The sequence below is a fragment of the Hemicordylus capensis genome, chromosome 1, assembly GCF_027244095.1.
Source record: "Hemicordylus capensis ecotype Gifberg chromosome 1, rHemCap1.1.pri, whole genome shotgun sequence".
Taxonomy (NCBI): Eukaryota; Metazoa; Chordata; class Lepidosauria; order Squamata; family Cordylidae; genus Hemicordylus; species Hemicordylus capensis.
In genome coordinates this window covers 203,152,287-203,174,656 of record NC_069657.1, presented here as the reverse complement: position 1 = coordinate 203,174,656, position 22,370 = coordinate 203,152,287, and the positions used below count along the sequence as shown (strand labels likewise).

Genomic DNA, 22,370 nt, shown 5'->3' with positions numbered 1-22,370 from the left:
GGCCGCCCCCTCTCCCTTTTGCGCGCGCGGCCGTGTACCTTCTGAGAGAGAGGCGCGCACCACGCAAGCAAGCTCACTCTCCCCTCACCTGGCTGGCGAGGGTCGTTCAGGGCTAGGCTGGGCGCATGCGCTCGGCGGGATGTAGCCGGCGCGCGGCTCTGGTCCAAAACTGGGCTGGTTGGTTTGCTGTTGGGACTGGCAGGCTGATCGCTGCCACCAGAGCCGCTTGTCAGTCGCTGTGCGAGAGCGTGCGCGCGGATGGGTTGCAAGCACCCGGCCCCCGCGTACCTCCCGGCCCCTCCCCGAGCACAGGAGCAAAGTGAAGGAGCTCGCGCCTGGCTGAGGTAAGGGGGCTGTTGCTGGGTGGGCGCCGGTGGGAGAAGCTCGAGCCCTTGGCCAGCCACAGTTCGTCGGTCTTTCCCTGCTGAGGAGAGGCTGAGCCTTGGTCTCCTCCCGAGACCAGTACATTGCGGGGGGTCTGAAGTTTGAGCGTTTCTTGAGTTGCTGAGGGACGAGAAGTAGGGTTGGGAGCTGCGCCGTGCTTTGCTTGTCGTGAGGTTGGAGGAGGCATAATGACAGGCAGGGCGCAAAAGAGAAGGAGGCTCTCTACAGAAAAAAGCCGCTCGTCAGTCGGAGCGCTGATTTGTACCGCCCGAAGGGCGCCTTGCGGAGGGGAGAAGGGCGCTCTGTCTGCTGGTTAAGGCAGGCAGCGAGCGAGCAGCATCGCGGAAGGGAGAGGGACTAAGCAGCAGGTTTTCCTAGGCAGGAAGACGCTTTGAAGGCTGGCCGTGCATTTGTGAGACGCTGAACTCGTTGTTTACCCTTTCAGCCGCAGAGGACGCCGCTCCTCACAAAGTTTTGCTGAAGCAAACGGGGAAAGTAGGCAGGAGCCACTCGCTTCTCTCTCCTTTTCGTGCAGGAGCGGCTCCTCTGGTTGCTTGGAATAGACTCGGGCACTGTTCTCCTCCACCCCCACCATGTGAATGGTTTAAAGCTAAATTCCCACGTGCCTTCAATGTGGCACTTTCCAGTATTTCCTTTAGACTTGATAGCATTTGATGTTACCGACAGAATTCATAGAGCACATTGACTCTCTCTCTCTCTCTGTGTCTCTAAATAGGTCAGCGTCTTTTAGAAACGCATAAGGTTTGCATAACCATGTTGTGTCTCTGAAAGGTATGAGAACTTAAAAAGCAAGGGGTGAAACATCTTTGCTCGGAGGCGTGTTGTCGACTTTAGTTTTTATGTTGAGCGAGAACGATTCTTTTACAGCCTCACTTGGCTTGCTTGGATTAAAAGAAAGGCTTCAGTAGTTCATGGAAGGGGGAATTTCCTTGGCAAATGAGGAATTAGCCTACTTTAAGTAATCATCCTTGATGATCTAATTACAGAGGGTGTGTGTTCAAGGTTTGAAGCTTTAACAGAGGGCAAAATCTTGAATATTACAATAGGGCATGCACAGGCGTTGGTGTTCATTGCTGAACCTTAGAGTAGGGAACTAGGATGTTTTTAGCTTCACATTGAGGAAGCATAATGATAAATAAGAACGTGAATCTTTTTACTGATTGCTGCACTTTCTGTGGTGACAGGAGGGTGTAATAATTGTGCCACCATGGCGCTTTCCAGATTGCACGCTACCACAGTGTCTCAATGTGATCCTAAGTGTGCTTCCACACTGCCTGCAGTGCCCCATGCTGTAAGCAAGGTGCCATTTACATTTCTGATGCCTTATTTCGGATTTTGTTGCTGCGTTGTAGCCCTATAACATCACATATGTGTCACAGAAAAATAGTTGTATTTCCCCATTGTAGCTTACAATAAATTTCAACTGAGGTTTGAATTTGGCACACAAAAACATTGCAGTTTACACCACTTCTTGCTTTGTAAGGCTCACTACCTAGAAACCACCCAGCAGACCAGAGAAATGTCACTCCATGGTTGTTGGGAAACATGGCCCACTAGAACTTACAATTGAAAGAGTGGATGACCACTATGGAGTACTCATACTCCTATCAAATTTTTTAAAAGTGCTCAGAAGCCTAAGAAACCTCAGAAACAACTGATGCAAGCTAGCTCCATGTAGGATTATTCAGTAATAGTGCCTTCTAATCTGCTAAAATGCACTAATTCGCAAGCTACTCCAGCAAAGAGTGCTTTTTCCTCCACTGTAGCTGTGCCATCAAGAAAGGTCTGAAGGTTACAGGGGATTTGTAACCTTATAATCAATTCAATTGAGTTAATGTTGGCAGCCAGCCAGTTGTTGACAAAAATACAGAAATGTTTATCTATTGCAAAGGTTAATATGTGTATTATTACAAATTCTCTTTGATATCTCATGGCTTAGAAAAAGAAAAGAGGGAAGATAATGCATAGCCCCCCTCCCCCAATGAGTTCCCCCACCATGGAATATCACTGGATGGAAGGCAAGAACCAAAGAAAAGAGGGATAAAAATAATCTTATCAATATTATGTACTGGTATTCATAGAAAAACAAGGAAAATGTGACTTGGATTATAAAACTTCATATTTAATACATATTCCATGTAAGACGCATGTTGAGCTGGAGGTCAGATAACTCTGGAAAAGACTGTACCTTTCCTGGGGTGAGTACTGTGGGACTGTAAAGAAATGCTCTAGTGAGCTCAAATTATTGGATAAGATACCACAGCTTGCTCTTGCCAGGTTCCTATATGGAAAACATCTGGCCAGTAAGCAATTGTAGCACATGGTCTTCAGTCTCCACACTGCTTATAGAAGGGACATGTACATCCATGTCTCATTTGTTATCAGATTCCTTAACAGCTGTGAATTAATAGCAGTGGGGTTCCGAGTATATTGTCCATCTCCCATTCTTTGGCTGGTGCAAGATGTAAGTGTAGTCTGTTATTGCTTTAGTGATGACTGCCCCATACACTGCATCCAAGGTGGAGTACAGTGACTTTTGTTTTCAAAAAAACATACTTTGGCTTCAAAGGATGCACAGCCTAGGTAATTACAAATATAATTTTGCTAGAAGTCTATAGAGAACTTATATGACTGTTTAGTAGAACTTCATGAGTTTAAAGAGGGGAAAAATATATGTTTACATAATCATGCTGATATTGGGCAATTTGGTACATATGACATAAGGTTTGGCAAAGGTCAGTAATATAACTATCTGAAAAGTATAAACATCATAGGAATGATGAACTGGGCAAATTGGATGGAAAGGTGTTTTGGCAGATACCAAAGTCAAATGAGCTGTCTGTGGCTAGATAATGCATCATGTTTAGCTACTAGAGAAGAGAGTGTCTTCTAGCATGTGGGAGAACATTTCTACAAACGCTTGTTGCCTGCAGCTTCTACATGACACTTGTTTCCAACTAGAGGCAAACTAATTATTTTTCAGTTGCAAGTGCTGACACAAAGAGTATGTGGACAGGTTTAAGATGCCTGAAGCCTCTGGGAGAAGATCCTCCTAAGCAGTGGGTTGTGTACCAGAAACCTGTTTTGTGAATGGAAGAAATTCAGTGCATGCAAGGCAAGGAGTAATTTTTGCCTACCCTCTCCCTCTGCTGCAACCTCCTAAGCTCACTGAAAATCTGATGGTAAGGGCCAGGAATAGATTTGGGGCACAGGGGGGCACAGGAGGCTGAAGGAAGATTAATGAAAATTTATCCTCCTTTGTTATACAAATAGAAAAAATTCTAAGATATAACGCAATATTTTCAACACCCCACCACAAGAATAATTTGTTGAAATATTTTTCCTTCCAGTATTTCATTTGTTAAGGTAGTGGAGGGCTGTATCCACTGATATCCTCTTTTCTGTGTGGTGTGTGTGTGTGTGTGTGTGTGTGTGTGTACGTACACACACACACACACACACACACACTAAACTAAGCTACCTAATTATCATTTCAGGCAGGTTGTTTCTGTGATTTTTAAATTTATCCTTGACCAATGCCGCGGTGTAGTTTAGTTTTACTGTTTGCAACCTCTCTGAAGATGTCAAAATATTTACTCTTCTTCATCATCGTTTTGTAGGCACTTTGTGCCCTTTGATTTTGATCTCTCTCTCTCTCTAACATTTTTATTCACACTAATTTTTCTTCTATCTCTTTTCCCCTTCTCATGGCTAACAAAGGGAACCCAGAAAATGGGCAAAAGAAATGTCATGGTGGATTATTTACACTGAGTTCAGCTTTAAAAGAAAACAACAAAAGAAAAAATCCTTTTATTTCCACAAACAGTTCAGTTAAGAAAGTCTTACAATATATTCTCACCAATATCACAATATTTTGGCTAGTTAATAGTCCAATGACTATATACAATTATAATGCAGTTGCACTAGCATCATATTTTAAATGAGTATATTTTATGGTATAGGTAAGGCTCTTCATCTTGGAGAAATTAGCTGGTGCCAGCATGTAATTGGGTACGGAAGTTCAGTAGAAGGTTATCCCTAACACACTCTAGTTAAGTTGCAAAGATCAGGCCTGCGTTATTTATTCAGAAGAAAAGAAAGGTGTCACAGTCTCAGCATCATTTTCATGCTTAAGTTCCCTTGTACCATGTGTGATACCTTCGAGGATGCATTTACATCAATTGGTAGATTTTCTTTCCTGAAATTTTTACGTGAATAAGCTAGTAACAGATAAAGCTACAGCCTTTAACATGCACATTTAGCCTACACATTGTAACCAAGATAAACACTTGTATTTTACTGGTTGAATAGAAAGATACATGTACTCACTTTTTATCTTGTGTAGATAGGCTGGGCTTCTGTTCATGTCAGGCAAAAACCAATAGCCATATCAAAATTAATTAGAAGCTGCCTTTCTCTACAACTAAAAGTGACTAACACTACAAACGTGCAAGATTCAGAATATTCAGTAAAATTATCCCTATTTTGGAGGATTTAAACAGTTCGCTAAAAGTTAACCAGAAGAGAAATGTATAGGACTAGGCCACAAAGGATTCTTGATGGCAAAAGCAGTATTTTGAATTGTGTAGACAGCATAGTTGCAATGATACAGGACTGTTATGTTCTCTCGCCCCTTCAGTAGGTTTACCTTTCAAAGGAAGTTCATTTGCAGTAATCAGTGCTAAAGATTATAAAGTATGGGTGATGGTTGCAAAGTCACTTCAGCAGTGTTCTTCAGCGTAAGGCCCAAGGGGCAGTGGCAGCCCCCATCAATTAAGTGAGCCCCCCTGACTAATTGTTTGTTGGACCTGTGTGAAACTTCTGCCAAAGCTGAATGCTCTGCACAGTCCCTCTAGCACCACGTGGAGAGGAGACAGTCATGTCCAGCACCAGGGGCTTCTTTAAGGGAAATGGAGCTCTCTTGAGCCCCTGTACCATCTTGGAAGGCATACACAGAATGCTGAGAATTGTAGCCCTTCCCAGTGCTTTTATGCTAGAGCTCTTAAGTGAGGGCTCCTCTTAAAGGTCCCTCCCAGCACTGAGAAAGGTGCTGTACTGTGCAGAGGTCAGAATATTCAGAAATGGTTCTCGCCTTGAAGATGTGTTGCCAAAGTGGCCCCTGCTTGGAAAATAGTGAAGGTCATTGCTCTATAGACTAAGAAACCTTTCAGATACCTCATTGGGTATCGATAATAAAAGCATTTATCAATATCTCTTTCAGCTGGCAATTCAGTAACAAGGTAGGGTGGTAGAGAATTGGCTACTCAGTCAGAATATAGCAAAAACTGTTATCAAGGCATGTCGTGCCCTTCTCCAGAACGCAGGGAATACCCATAGTGTACATGCAACTAAAAGGAGAAATGTAGCCTCTTCAGCGGATTGCTCTTTTTGCAGGTCTGTAATGCATTCCTGTGTTACATTTACCTTTATATGCCTATATATAGTCAATCTTAGTAGTAGGACCTTGGTTCTGGATTTGTACTGCTGCTCCCAGACCTGTTGAAAGAAAAACTGAGAAGATTCTCACCTCATATCTTTAACTAGACCCTCCCTTTACTTACATATAGATAATAAATTCCTGTAGTGGTGCTCTACAGATGGGGTCCCCTGGGGCAAGGGAAGAATCCCCATTACTATCTTCTACAAGGTGCTGGGTTATAAATGAATGAAACCAGTTTAAGGGTGTTCTATCCAAGACTGGCTCCAAGTTTCACAGTGGCAAATTGTGATCCTTTTTCTGCTTATTCCCCCCTCCCTGGCAAGGTTCAAGTGGTGCGTTTACATTGACAGATAGATGGAGAAAGGAGATAATGACAGCGTGACTTTCTTTGCTGAGAAAGATGCTCCATATCACTGTACAATGGTGGTCTCAGGTAGTGTTCCCTCTGAGGTGTGCACAAGTTTTTTGATGTCCACTCAGTTAATTTTAGCTCCCTCTCAGGCTGAATCAGGAAGGCTCCACTCTGAATTCACATTTGCACGCAATGCCTTGATACTGCCGCCCAGAACAAAAACTATTCCTCACATAGATGAAGAAAATTAGAGAGAACACTGGTCTCAGGGATTGGCAGTTGGCCATCTTGAGGGTCTGGGCCCTTGGCAGCTGCTCAACTATCTTACTTCTGATGTTGGCTCTGTTGTCACCAGTACCAGTTATGCAGCCAGCTACTCTCCTCACCAAGGTGAGTTATATATCAGTATTTTTCAAAAGAGGAATTCTGTGTGATATGATGGAAACTGGGTTCCACAGTGAAGATTATTTGGTCAGGGGGACAACAGACTAACAGATTATAATAATAATTACCTGTGATTGTGCCCTCTTTTCTCCCCCACCAAACAAATCTTTTGGGTTTCAATTTTGGAAGAGGACTTTTACGTCTCTCAACCTTCCATCTTGGGCTGCTGAGTTAATGTTGCTGTGTCAAAATGCACAGAAGGCTGAAAGAATGAGAATAATTTCACTGTTATGTGTGATGCTTCTGAATCAGAGTTTATCTGTAATTAAACACAAGTTCTTCATATAAGGTAAATTTATTTATCCTATTTATTAGGCGTGTACACAGTTGAAAACACAACAAATAAAAAACAGAGTAAAAACAATTAAGACAATCTTACAGAATAATATTTAATAGGCAAATCATATTTTAGGCAACATCCAGCCTGTTAAGTGTTTAAAAAGCTCATTGGTTTCTATGGGAGAGAGCTGAGCATGTGCTTAGTGCCTTCCCATTGAAATCATGGGTCTTAAAAATGTTTTTGTTGGATCATACCCCTTGCAATTAAGAATAAAATGTGAAGTAGTGCCTTGAGATATTTAATTTTGTTTGGCTAAGCATGGTAAAATTGCATGCAAACCTGACTCTGTATTTAAAGTAAAACTACCAGCCAGTAGAAAAGGAAGCTTCCTTCAAAAATGAGAAAGTATATAAATAATAATCTTATAGCATCTAAGAGAAGAAGGACTACTGGAGTCATAAAGTCAAAATCATTTATCTATTACGTATCTGCACATACAAAAAGAATGAGTCCTGTGACAGAAAAATACATAGTGCATTCAAGTTTCCCAAATGTTGTCAGGAATGTAATATCAAACTACTGGATAATTATCATTAGGATTTTATACTATAAAGATGTCACATGAGAGAGGCTAATTTTTACAGAGAACTCAGCGTGCTCCTGTGTTCTGCAGTATGTGCTTACTGCAGCCAAACATAACAATCCTAAAACTAATTTATCAAGTCTACAAACAGTAATATTTTATTGGCTGTTTCCCTGTAACATGAACTACTTCATCAGAATTTCTGTCATTATTGTTTAATCTAAAAAGAAAAAGTTATAACACATTGACTTTTTAGCATGTATCCTTAACGGAGTTGTTATACATTCTGCACAGAGCTGTGATTTTTCTTATGCATCAGCTGAAAAATTGACAGAGCCTTCTATAAACAACATATTAATTGACATGTTAAAAATGCATTAGAGAACTTGAGCTGCTGAGGTTTGTAGAGACACAGTCCTTGTAAACCAATCTGAGCACTTCAGTTCCAGCAATTAGCATTATTGTTAGCTTTATAATAATATTGTTGAACTGTCAGGATAACTTCTTTAGGTGTTAAGTATTACTAATCATCTGCCATAAATATTGCTGGACTGTTCTTGTGGATTTAAAGTTCATCAAAAACTATTTGGTATGTTGGAGAAGATAGATTATATGCTACAGAAAAGCATACCAGATGCTTTTGCAAAAAAAGTGGACAATGGTGTGGTCAGTTCAGCATTCAGCCACCCTCTCTCTTCCAACCCCTTATATCCTGCTGCTCTGTTGGACTTATATTAGTTTATGCAGTGACCGCTCAGGACCTCTGGGCTCCTGTGGCAGGGTGCCAAATGTTGCTCCCCTGCACGTATCATCCCCCATTTCCCTTTTAAGTGGCAGATAAGAGGACATCTTGCTGCCTGGCTGGTGCCCCTCAAATCTGTTTCAGATTATTTTAAGGTGAAATAGTGTGGTATGTTGTCTTTTTAAATAATTATGCAGCGGCACAACTGGGAGGCTGTTCTGACTGAGTAATTACTTGACTCTGAAGAAGTAGAATTAATACTTCCGGCATTATGTAGAAACTGCAAATGTTGGGAGAGCCAAAATTGAATGGCAGGCAGATTTACTGAATTTCTGGTGTAAATATATGTCATTGAAATGAAAGAAATTAAATGTCTGCCCCTTTCCACACCCTCCTAATATAGGGCAATCTTGCAGTGCAAATAAATATTTGTAAAATTATACAAAATCTGAGTTGTCTGTTGAACCTTGCCTGTGGCATTTAGGTGCTGGTAGCTGAGCTGGGTTATATACAGCTCCATGGGAGAGCTCTTAATGCAAGTTTGATTCAGGGTTACTTGCAGTGTGAGAGTGATGCTGGGTTATGCTTAAGGGGCTAGTGCAGATTTAATTCACTGTGCCTGAAGACAACATGTTGTTAACCATGCAAATAAGTCCACAAGAGAGTCTAACCTGCTCTGGATTACTAGACCTTCTACATATTTATTCATTGGGAGCACACTGGAAAAAAGAAGCAAATCACTTCCAAGTTACACAAACTTAGCCACTTGGTTGTGTAAATTGCTGGAGGCAATTTTAACTTGTCACAGCTGGCCAGGAGATGTCTCGTGGCAGGCCTGAATTATTACATTGTTTTTACATTTGTGCAGCAATTAATTCTCTAATGATATATCGGCATGGGGCGGGGCTAGAATCGTTGGACAGCTTCTGAGGGACCCGGGGCTCTCAGAAATGCCCTTTGCCGATCCATGAGGCCACCTTATGCAGTGGTGATGGCACAACTCTTTCAGCCAAAAGAGTCATGTCATCATTGCATTCTTTAGTCTTTCCTGTAGCACTTGTTGCAAGTGAAAGCCATCCCAGAGGCATCTGTGATTATGCAGGGGCCTCCCAAGTAAGTTCCCAGATGTGGATAGGGATGGTAGCCAAGGAGGAGACAGCAACAGAACATGACTTCTTTGTGCTCTTTTCAGCCCTGTTGATGCCGAAAACATCCCTCCCTGTGCAGTACTAAGGAATATAAGCCCCCCCCCATGACGTTTAGGGGAGAAACTTCAAGTTGAATGGGGCCGATGGAGAGTTTTTTCAAACCTAGAGCTGGCCCTGGCTTGGGTTGTCTGTGGGAAAGTCCCAGAAGCATCTTTGTCTTATGCATCCTTTGCTGGAAATAAATCCCACTGAACACAGAAAAACTATTTCTGAGTAAACAAACATGATGTTATTTTATTGAATAGAAAGAAGTTAAAATAGTATAATATCTTATAGGAGCAATAAATAATTTGGCTACCAAAAGTATTAGGAGTGAGAAAGTAGTTCCATCTTTGTCTGAGATAAAAATCTCTTTGTATGAGATTAAAAAAATGAAAGACATTTTTATTTTTGTAATTTGGAGCAGAGTAGAAACAAAAAATTAGATAATGCTTAAGATAAAAAAAATTAAAATGCAACAAAAATGTAATCTAAATTAGAACACAGGATTGCTTGCTCTAAAGACATGTCCAGGGGAAACCATTATTCACATTTCTGAGCAAATTAAAGAGATGGGCAATAAGAATCATAAAAATAATCTAATTATATGTAATGTACCTGAAGATACATTATACATAATGTAAAAATTAAATAATAATTTACATAAAAATAATTTAATTATACAAAATTTACCTATGTTGGAAGCAACTGCTAACTTCTACTGTAAATATAAGAGCAGAATCTGTTTTTCATGTTATATCTCAGTATCACAGCTTTGATAAGCATCTTTGGGACATCTTTGTTAAACCTTATTATAGCATTCTGAAAAGGTTAATCGAAAGAACTGTTTGACAGAAACCAGACCTTGTGCTTAGTTACTGGCTGATCTATCATTGGAAACACTTCAAAAATCTAGATTAGTAATTTTCTTTTAAAATGAAACTGTTGCTTGTAGTATCCATATCCCTGAGGAAGAAAGCTTGTTTTGTTATGACAACCTATAGGGATATCTGGTCTTCCTTTTAAATTACGTTTCCCTTGATGCTTCTGTTTTTTACTGAAATTATTTCATATGTCTGTTACTGGAGTTATATTTAATGTCAACTGTGTGTTTTTACTGGACTTCATTTGGACTTGGAGTAACTGAGACATTATGCAATAGAAGGTTCATCATCGAATGGGCTTGTTCTAATTGCAAGAACTGTAGTCGTACCAGTGTATCATAACTGCACAGACCTGAGAGAGAGAGAGGAGAAAAAGGAAGAACCAGCTGTGCAAATTCATATTATTGCAAGGCCTTCTGCTATATCTGTCACCTTTTCTACCTGTCCTTTGTAGCCTACCTTTGTGGTGCTATATTGGAATATGTGGGGAAGGTTTCATTATATGTATCAGAACTCCTTCTGTAATATGCAGGAAGTATCCTCTTATTTTTAAATGATCCTGGATGGAGAGAGGGAAATTCTTCATGGTGCAGATTCTTTTCTCAGCAACATTTTCCCATCCTTACCTGCCAGATGTGTGCAAAGATGTCATTCCAAGGAAGCCATGTTGTGTTGACAGTGTTTGCCTTTTTCACATGTCTGCTGCTGCAGGAGAAATAGTACAATTTCAGATTAGTCTGCTAAATGCTTACTACAGAGCATTCTGAGTTAAGTGTGTGGTGACTTGTCATTTTTTATCTTTAAAAAGCGTTCCTCCTCATGGTCTTCACAATTTGTAGATAACCTCCAATAAAAAGTAAATAATGCCAAGAGTGGGCAGATTTCCTCCCCCCCAATAGCTGTTCAAATGTTATTGTGAAAGTCATACCCACACAATGCACCAAATTATTGGTGCGTGGATATATTTCCCATGGGTTGCTATAGATTTTGGCAAACTTCTCAGTTTTAAAATAGAGAGTCATGTTGGGCTTTTCCAGTTAAGCTTCATTCATTTAAATATCCAAGGACTGAAAAATGTCAGTGTGAGTGCACTTAAGAAACAATTATAATAATGCAATATTCAAAACTTTGAACCAGATTTCTATTGTTGAAATTAGTTAGAAGAAGAAATTGTTTTCCCTCAAAGACTTTGGTTGAAAGTGTGCATGTGGCACGGTAAGCGTGTTTCAGTAATTAATGGTGAAAATAACCTTTCCTCAAAAATAACAACAATGCATGGCATTGCTGCCATCTGCTTGCCCTCACTGCCTCGAACACTGCAGTGGACACCAATCTCGATTGTGAACCACCCTGAGCCATTTTAATTAGGCAATATAAAATGAAATAAATACACACACTGATGGAACATTTGGGTTGAAATGCACAATTGTCAGGAAAAATACATGATGCTGTGTGGCAGATCATAAATATGATCCAGCATCCTCCTAAGCAAGTATGAAAGAGGGCCCATGAATAAATGTATTACTTCTAAGTAACAATGGGGGAGGTTGTCCAAAATGGAGGTTGCAACACATCTGCTGTCAAGTATTAGAAAGGATGCTGAATAATGAAAACCTGTGTTTTTATTTAAAACGTGTGGTTCTCTTTAAGCAAAAATTTCCACTGGGAATTTTTACTTCCTGGAAAGTGTCCCTGAGGGCTGCACAGCTCACAGGGCCAGAATCCTGAAAGTAAAAATTATATCTGGAAGGGAGATCAGCGAAAATCAGCCTCCCCTGCCCCTTCCACTGTCATTTGGTCTTTGTACATGTTTTTGAGATGTTTTGGATGAGTCTCACCCAGTTTGCTCTTTGGACATGTTTTGGGATCATAGGTCAATTTGTTCAGTCAGCATGTATAACTTGCCCCCTTAGGCATCATGTATAAAAACTATTCTCATCAAGCTGATTACTTTAGGAATCTGCATGTGGCCAAATAGCTTCACCTTGACCTGGTTTTAATGTCTTGCTCTCTCAAACTTTGAGGAAGATAAGCTGGTATTTCACTGTCCTTGAGGACAGTGTCCATGTCCTCAAGAGGTGGAAACAGTGGGGCATATGCCATAATTTCTGTTCTGAAGTATGCTAACAAATAATAGCGCCTCTTTTCACCACCTGGCTGGATAAAGTAAAGTGTGCCGTCAGGTTGATTTTGACTCCTGACTGGATGGCTGTGCTGAATTTTATGTACAATATTTGTTGGCAGATAAAAATCTCAGGGCAGTGGTCTCCACTATTAAGCAAGGGCCACTTCGGCAAAAAACAACAAACCTTCAGTGTTCAAGCCATTTGCCAATGTGACCACCACAAAGCACATACCTTTCTCCTCACCAAGGAGGGCTCCTTTAAGAGGAAGGTGCACACAGATGTCTGTGAAGTGTAGTCTTTCCCAGGGCTTTCTCCATAGAGCTCTATGGGGAAAGCTCTCGGAAGGACTATACTTCCCAGCACACCATGCATGCTTTCCAAGATGGCACTGGGACTCAAAAAGGCACTGTTGCCCTTAAGAGTCCCACCAGAACTTGGCAAAGTGTAGCTCTGTGCAGTGGGAATGGTTGCCTCCACATGGTGCCAAGGGATTTGCAGGGTATTCAGTTGTGGCCAAAGCTTCCCACAGCACTAACGAATAATTAGTCAGGGAGCCACACTTAGGGTTAATGGGATCTGCCACTGGCTTCTGGGCCTTGCAATGAAGAACACTGTCCTAGGGTGTCCTTAACTGTGGCCAAGTTTTTGTCAGTGAAAACCAGGATGTAGCTGGTGAATGGATCCGGAAAGGATTGTCCTTGTTGGGGTTATTTTTGTGTCTTGTTTCTTTAAATTGATTACTTGTTTTCTTTTAGATGTTATGGTTTTGTGCAGCACTGTAATCAAAATTATCGTACTTTTAATTCTATTTTGAGTCTGTTGATTGTAATCAAATAAAAGAAAGATTTGTATCCATTCTCTGTCTCTCTTTGTCATCTGAAAAATGAGTTCCCATCCAAAGCATGGGTTTCGATGAAGTCATCCATTTTGACTTCTTACTTCGGGAATAAAAATGCCTTGATCTGCCTCTGAGCTATTAAAATCTGATCTCCCCTATATCCTTTGCTGCTGCTGCTGTTGCTGCTGGAATATTTATATACTGCTTTTAAACAAAAGTTCTCAAAGCAATTCACTTAGAAAAATAATAAATAAATGAGAGAAGGTGATAATAGGTTGAATAATAGGGCACACACTTCTCTGGGAGAGCATTTTTCCTGTTCATTTCATATTCCCCCTAAAGAAGCTCTACAGTTTAGTGTTGTTCTCCTCTCATTAAGTTTTAATAGTCTTAAATTGGATATTTGTTAAATAATAGTTAACTGAAAAGTTAGATGATGTGTGTCCACAATTTCCTTCATTTTCAGGGTTAGATTTTGGTGGAACTCAAATGAGTGTGTAATGCAAGATACCCTGTACAACTGATTGATTGGTTACATTTTATAGTCCACTCTTCCTCTAAGGGGCTCAGGGTAGCATACATGGTTCTTGCTTTCCCTTCAATTTATCCTCACAATAACTCTGTGAGATAGGCTAGGCTGAGGGGGTGTCTGGCCCAGGCAACTTTATGGCTCAGCTGGGATTTAAAATCAGCTTTCTCTAGTCCTATTCTGACATAATAACCACTACAACACACTGTCAGTGGCATGGAACATATATGGACCAGTTTTATGGTAATGACTCAATGTTATGTATTTGTAAATGATCCAGATTATCTAGACCCATTTGAGTTCTGCATCTAATCTATATTTTTGTACTGTCTTGGTTGCTTGTGGGGCTAGGTTAGCTTTGTCTGTATAGTGATGGGAGAATGCAACTCTCTTTATTCTCCTGGACTTCACAGCAACTTTGATACTGTCAATCATGGTATTTTTCTAAACTGTATATTGGGAAGGAAGTTGGTGACACACACTCTAATTTCAGGTTTCATAAAAGTGGTGCTGGGTAAGTTCTACTTTACTTCATGGCATTTTACTGCAAGTTTTAATTCTCTCCCCCACCCTTGCTGTTTAACGTCTGCGTGAAACTGCTGGTAGAGGTCATCCAGTGTTCTGGAGTAAGGTGCCATCAGTACGTTGATAATACTGTAGTCTGTTTCTCCTTGTCATCTTGTCCAGACTCCACAGACTTGTCTGGAGTCTGTGATGGATGAGGTTAAGAAACTTAAACACAATCCAGAAAAGGTGAAGGTACTGTTGGTGGAGAACTTACTGGGCTTGGAAAGTAGAGTCCAATATGCTCTGGACAGGGTTGCATAGTGCTGCCTACCTTGAACCCTTGGAATGGGGTGACTGTAACCCCCCCCCCAAATAATTTATAACTCATTATTTGAACAAATGGCTTTTATAATCTTAATTTCTAGATGTTGATATGTGACTTTCAGATATAGAGTAATATTGATATGCACATTTCCCTTTTGCTGCTCTTAAGGGCATAATCCGCTCCATACCTCCATGCAGTAAAAGCCCCCATGCTTCAAGATAACAATGTCTTTCAAGTAAAGATAAACCATACAACTTCTTCAGTAGAATGAACAGTAGGTTTTGGGGGAGGCATTTTGAATGACTTTTTAGAACAGTAGTTTCAAATTTTTCAGATGTTAGACCCACCTTTCTCCACAACCTTTAAAAAACAAGATTCTAGTAGGACTTCCATTTGTGTTAAGAACCACCTTAAGTGGTCTCCCAGCTCCAGACAGTCTTGGAGGAAACTGATTATCTAGATCCATTTCAAACTGGTTTTCGGGCAGGCTGTGGGGTGGAGAGAGACTGCCTTGGTGTGCCTGATGGATGATCTCCAATTAGGAATTGATGGAGGGAGTGTGACTCTGTTGGTCCTTTTGGATCTCTCCAGGTCAGCATCATCAGGAGAAGGCATAACCTCCCTAAATGCCTGTCTGGAGGCGGTAATGGGCTGGATGAGGGATAACAAACTGAGACTGAATCCAGATAAGATGGAGATACTTATTATCCAGGGTTGGAACTCGGAATATTATTTTCATCTGCCAGTTCTGGATGGGATCACACTTCCCCAGAAGGAATAGGTACACAGTCTGGGGGTGCTTCTGGGTCCACAACTCCCCCTGGTTGTGGCCTGGGTCCACAACTCCCCTCTGGTCCAGGTGGTGACCAGAGGTGCCTTCTATCCACTTCAGCTGATACACCAGTGGCATCTGTTTCTTGAGATAAATATCCTCAGAGCAGTAGTACATATGCTGGTAACCTCCAGACTTGACTACTGCAATGTACTCCATGTGGGACTGCCTTTGTACGTAGTCTGGAAACTGCAGTTGGTAAAGAATACAGCAGCCTGGTTGGTCTTTGGATCATCTTGGAGAGACCATATTACTTCTATACTAAAAGAGCTACACTGGCTGCCAATAAGTTTCCAGGCAAAATACAAAGTATTAGTTATAATCTAAAAAACCCTAAACAGCTTAGGCCCCGGGTTTTTAAGAGAACGTCGTCTTCACCATGAGCCCCACTGCCCATTGAGATTGTCTAGAGAGGTTTGTCTGCAGTTGTCGCCAGCTCATCTAGTGGCTATGCAGGGACAAACCTTTTCTGTTGCTGCCCCGAGACTCTGGAATATTCTCCCTGGGAGTTATTCGCACATAGCTTCATGCTGCAGGGTAAATGTTGAACGAAGCCATGTCAGCTCACATTTGCGGCACTGAGGGAAGCAGCCCCTCCCCTCTGCTCTCAGTTTTTGTCTTTACAAGTTCACATGGCATGCCTCCGTGTTTTCCTTCTAGCCAATGGGGGGGGGGGAGATTACTAAAGAGCTACATCTGCATTTCAGAGACCCTCTATCATGCTAATGATCCTTCATCATTGCCTCTCCCTATTTGCTCGGGTGTTTTCAGAAAAAGTATCTTAAATCCAGCATTTTTAAAACCCAGAAATACCTTGAGATAAGATTGAATTCTCAAGATAAAGCCTTACTTGTGTGTGGAGTGGGCCCAAGGATCTTGAAGGGACTTCAGGGTAGGTTTGGCTGGTGTGTGAACACACATACTTTCTCCTGAAGATTTGGGGTAGAAGCCCTGTCTGTAAAGCCTCCTGCTAAAATAAGAGCCTTCCCATCTCAGAAAACTTTTAAAAAGTCACTAAAGATCCTTTCCCCTCCCCCCCAAGCTTTTTAACTTGACTGTGATTTTAAATTGTTTTAAGGTTTTCACTTTTAATTTGTTGTTGTAAACCACCCAGAGATGGAAGTTTGCAGTGGTCTACACATTTAAGTGGGGGGCACAACCCAATTGTGGGTCCCAAACTATCAGATGAAGATCAATGTAGCATGTTCATTACTACATATATGTGTATAAACCTATGTTTTTATCCTGGTGAGATCTGGAATAGGGACTTGGGTTCCTTCATATTGCAGCTGCAAAAACCTACTGGAAAGGGAAGTGCTTTCTTGTAACAAGAAGTCAGTTCTGAATTTTATTTCATTTTGTGCAATGAAAAACTCGATATGGCTGATATGTTTTATATAGCCCTCTGCTTAGTGCAGTTCTCAGTACAGAAAATTGCCTGTTTGAACGTTCTTCTCATTGCAGTGTTTTCTGTAAAATACCATACCTGTTGGTTATTTTTCTGATGCATAGCAATTCAAAATTATATGCTTAGCTGACCCTTTAATTAGTTCTCATTCTGTCTTACATGATGTATAGCTTTACAATGCCTGTGTTAAAAAATGATATATGGCTTAATGAAGTGGAAAGCCAGAATGATTTCACACCTCCAGTTAATTGGAGATGCTACAGTTATGCTGAGGAAGAAAGAAGCAGAAGTCAGCATCTCCCACAGTGAGGCCAGGATGGTCCAGCTTATTGTGGTTTGTGATTTCAGTCATTCAAGTTCCCAGCTGCTTTTTCTTCATAAGAACAGCCCTGCTGGATCCAGGCCAAAGGCCCATCTAGTCCAGCATCCTGTTTTGCACAGTGGCCCACCAGATGCCGCTGGAAGCCACAGGCAGGAGTTGAGGGCATGTCCTCTCTCCTGCTGTTACTCCCCTGCAACTGTATACAGGCACAACTTAATGATTCTTGTTCTGAGACTGCTGGTAATCAACACAGGGTTCCACAATTTTGTGCTGGCCATGGTCACCAAACCAAAATTGCGACACCTACCCCTCCCTTTGCTGATTTGGCTGAGACTTTCCAGGTGCCTCAGCTGAGTGGTAGGCAAGGAAGCCCTGCCCCCTCTCTTGCTTGCTCCAGAGCAGAAAAAGGGAGGATTGGCACTTGCTCCTTTGGCTGCCACTTGGCCGAAGCACCTTAGGAACATAGGAAGCTGCCATATACTCAGTCAGACCATTCGTCTATCTAGCTTAGTATTGTCTTCACAGACTGGCAGCAGCTTCTCCAAGGTTGCAGGCAGGAATCTCTCTCAGCCCTGCCTTGGAGATGCTAGGGTGGGAACTTGAAACTTTCTGCTCTTCCCAGAGCAGCTCCATTCCCTAAGGGGAATATCTTACAGTGCTCACACATGTAGTCTCCCATTCATATGCAACCAGGGCAGACCCTGTTTAGCTAAAGGGACAAGTCATGCTTGCTACTACAAGACCAGCTTTCCTCCCACCTTAGGTACCATAGCTGAGAGGCAGTGTGTTCTCTAATTCTTTTCATCTATGTGTGGAATGAATTTTGTTCTGGGTGGCAGTATCAAGATAGTGTGTGTGCACATGCATTCAGAATGGGATCTTCCTGACTCAGCCTGAGTGGGATCTAAAATTAATGGAGCAGACATTTAAAAATGTCTGAGTGTGCGCACACGCGCACGCCTTAGGGAACACTGCTGAGAGGACATGCAACATCTGAAGCTTTGCTTTCTTCTTTAATCCCCCATCATCTAAACAAAGTGTGATCTTCCAAGATAGCATTTGCAAATTCAATGTGTTGTTCCAAATGTACATTTCTGTAATGAAGATGTAGCTTTCTTTTTGCTTATTCGTATTAAATAGCGCCAATCCACAGGCTTCAATCCACAGACCTGCAAACGTGGTTTGCAGGTCTCTTTCTGTAACACTTTGGGGCTCACGAGGTGACTGCAGCTTCTACAACTTGCCATTTGTGTCTCTACCCTTGCACTTGCAAGCACTACACATTCACAGCAACCTTTTGATGCTTAGTTATCCAGTGTCAACTCTAGTCCTGCACTACTTCCAGATGAAATAGTTCACTTTGATAGTGTATGGTCATCTTCTGCTTTTCTCATTAATCATGCTGAGTGTTGGGAAACTATCCCATATTCTAGCTGTTATTTTCTGGCTCCACAGTGCCCCTACAAATGTGTCACCATTCTAAGTGACAGGAGTGCTTTCTGCTTCCGAGGCACTGTAAAGTGTCCCCATGCTACTTCAGATGGTGGGGCTGCTGCATGCCTGCTAGGGAGTGCCCAAATGCAGTAATGGTGGTGCTCCCATCATTCCCAATAGAAGTACCATTGCTACTGCATTTATGCACTCCCTAGTAGGCATGCAGCAGCCTCACCATCAGAAGCAGTATGGGTGGGTGTTCCAGTGAGCAAAATTGGCTCTGTGGGCAGAGTCTCCACAACATTAGCATTGGTAGCTCCTCCTTTCTTGTGCCGCCACTTTCTGGGGCAGTGCCAAATGAGAAGATTGGGCTTGGAAGGATTTAGACTGAACAGCCTGGATTTCAGGAAGTTGGTTTGGGGGTACCTAAGAGAGCGATTTGGCACAGTGAAGAGCATTTCCCACCCTCCTAGCCTTCTTTATAACTTTATCCAAGGTATGTTTCTGCTCCAATAGCAGTTTTTCACACAGTTTGTTTTCTTAACAATCTGATCCCTGGTCATTTCATCAGTGAAGTTGGCAAACTCACAGGTTACACTTAAGGCATGCAATGCTGTGACATATTGATAGATCAATTCACCAAGCAGTTGGGATCGGTGTTCCCTCTAACAGGGATCCTCAGATGTTGTTGACTTTAACTCCTGTAATCCTGAAGCAAAGGCCATTGCAGATGAGGATGCTGGGAGCTGTAGTCAACAACATCTGGGAATCCCTGCTAGAGGGAACACTGGTTGGGATCTAGAATTGAATTTGTAACATTCAGCAATTGCATTCAAAGTAGGGTTGAAATGATCATCTAAGGCTTGAAGAGCAGCTTCATAAGAATTGACATCCCCTTCCAAGTTGACAGAAAAGGGCAAATTATTATATATTATTATTTGGACTTCATGGCCTTCTGCTTTGCTGGAGTAAAATCAGGTGTCTGTGTAGAGGTAATTGTAGAAATGTGACTTTCTTTGTTGCCAGGGAAGAGCAGGCTTTCCTGGAGAAGTCAAGAAAAGAGGTGGTGGTGGGATCTGAGCCCTGCTGCAGTGGGCATCCAGTGAACAACAGAGTCCAGGATTGAGAAGGAAAAAATACCTTAAGGAGTTGTGCAGGTCAGGAAGCTGGAGAAACAATTGGCAGCAGCAATAGAAGAAAGCAGCAGTTCAAGACTGTAGGCCCAGTAATGCAATGAAATGAAGTTGCAGGAACATTCACAAGCTTTGAAGGCTCACATACTTAGCTGGTTTAAAATCTTGTCGCCAAATGTCTTATAGCTCAGAAACACAAATTACTCTGTATAGATTTAACGAAGGGTTTATTCAGAAACAACTCCTTCTCCTTTCCCTTTCTTTTCCTCTCTACGGGATCCTCGGTGGGACAATCTTCTAAACAAACATAAAAGATATTGGATAGAACACAACAGTGTGCTTTATAGTGCCTTGGTAGCAGCAAGCATGCCATTCACTTGGATTGGAGGCTTGCTGTACAGTATGGGGCCCAGTGGCTTTAAGATGTTGTTGTAGAGCTGTCATACAGGAGTTCCCTATCCACGTGGATAAATCTCATTCTTTGTACAGCATATGATCAATGGAATTCACTGCCACAAGATGTGGGGTTGGTCACTGACAAATTGCTTTAAAAGGAGGTTAGACAAATTTGTGGAGGACAAGGCTACAAAGAAACGTGGATTGTGGCTTCTAGTATCTGAAGAAGTACTTCCTTTTGTCCTAAATCTCCTGGCAGTTGGGTTCATTGGATGACCCCTGGTTCTGGTGTTGTGAGTGGGGGGTGGGGGAGACTCTAGCCACTTTCTCCATACAATGCTTAAGTTTATAAGTCTCAATCATGTTCCTTCATGTCATCTTCCTCCTAAACTAAAAGCCCCCAAATATCAGGCAATAGCCTAAAGATGATAGAATATGAATGAGAAAACCCCACAACAGTTTAGAAAAATACTTTTGACGGGGTCTTCCCACTCAGATACAGTATCATGCCAGTCTCTTAATTTCCAGATATTTAGCTTACCTGAGTCAAGCTAGTCAGGCCAGAGTTAAAATAACTTTCAGATAGTTTCTCTAAAGGAGAGCTGCAGCTTCACCAGTAACTACCAGCAAGCAAATGGAGAAGCCATTCAAATAAACAAACAAAAATCCCACTGAGCAGTTGCAGTTCCAAGGTGTTCCTTCCTTTTCCTTTCTGTAACTTACACAACAACAACTATTTATATACCACTTTTCAACAAAAGTTTCCAAAGCAGTTTACATAGAGAAATAATAAATAAGATGGCCCCCTGTCCCCAAAGGGCTCACAATCTAAAAAGAAACATAAGACAGATACCAGCAACAGTCACTGCAAGTACTGTGCTGGAGGTGGATAGGGCCAGTTACTCTCCCCCTGCTAAATATAGAGAATCACCATGTTAAAAAGGTGCTTCTTTGCCCAGTTAGCAGAGGTGCTGGGTTTACATATGTATGTAGAATTAGTGGTCCTTATAAATGGGTTGTTTTTTGTATGGCACAGGATGCAAAACACAAATGCTAGTGGCATATGTTGAATAGTGATAAAAATGAGTGCTTCTGAGCAAGTACAGAGAGCTTTTTCTTTACATTCAGAGTGATCACAACTATCCTGTGAACATCATTTTCAGCCAGGGTTCCCTCTAATTTTTTTCATCTGTGTGCAGAATGAGTTTTGTTCTGGGCAGCAGTATCACGGCAGTGTGCATGCGTGTGCATTCAGAGTGGGACCTTCCTGATTTAACCTGAGCGGGATCTAAAATTAACTGAGTGGACATAAAACAACTTGTGAGTGCGTGCATGTGCACATGCATTAGAGGGAACACTGGTGCCAGCATCCAAAGAATCCTGAAACTAGTTCCATGAACCCAATGGGCAAGCTCCTTTCATGAGCCAAAGGAAAACTTTGGATTCCATTCCAGGAAAAATAAATAAAATAAAATAGGGATTTCCCTCTAGTACTGACACAATGCTATATTTTACAAAATGCTGTCTCAGCATTCATTCCTTGCTCTGTAGGATCAACTTTACGTTTCTGATTGTACACATTCATTTTCATACATGATTTCCCTGAATGAACAAGGCTCATGGTTCCAACTACTTTAATGCAATTTTAGATGTAGAGCTTTAAGTAGGATATATTTTATTATAAACACACTACATTTTTTTGTTATTGCAGTTCTTTTATTTCTCTTCTGTGGTCTGGGGCAAGAAAATCGAAAGGTCTGCCTATTTATTTACCCAATAAAAGAATAAACACTCCATCCTGCAGCTCTTTATCACTTTTTAAAATACACTTGTGCTGTGAAACGAGCAGTGCCAGTGTTTTGCTAAATGTAAAATAACTTGATCAGAACAATATTAAGCTTAATTCTTTTCTTCTTTTAAAGCTTACAGGTCTGTACTGCAGTTTGCACTATAATGCCGCTTGCAGCTTCAGTAAAATGCTCTCTCTCGTTATTGCTTTGTTCAGTACTCTAGAGCCAGTGTCTTAAAACTGAAGATAGTGTCATCAGCATAATCATGATGAAATATTTGTTTGTGCTATCTGTCATAAAATGGAAAAACTGGAAACTGTGCTTTAGGAACCTAAAGATTAGGGTTTATCTGTCCCCTAAAGGACACAAATCATCTAGATTAGAAGTAATCTGATTGTATTGAGGTACAAATT

The 22,370-nt window shown here is 41.4% G+C and overlaps 1 protein-coding gene across 1 annotated transcript in view; it reads left to right on the top strand.

Annotated features, from left to right (window-relative positions):
• The first annotated feature begins 217 nt into the window (after window positions 1-217).
• ZNF385B (zinc finger protein 385B) overlaps window positions 218-22,370 on the top strand; it is a 298,102-nt gene continuing 275,949 nt past the window's right edge. Inside the window, exon 1 of the mRNA XM_053269237.1 lies at window positions 218-344. The gene's annotated coding sequence lies outside the window, so the exon portion shown is untranslated. The remainder of the gene's footprint in view (window positions 345-22,370) is intronic.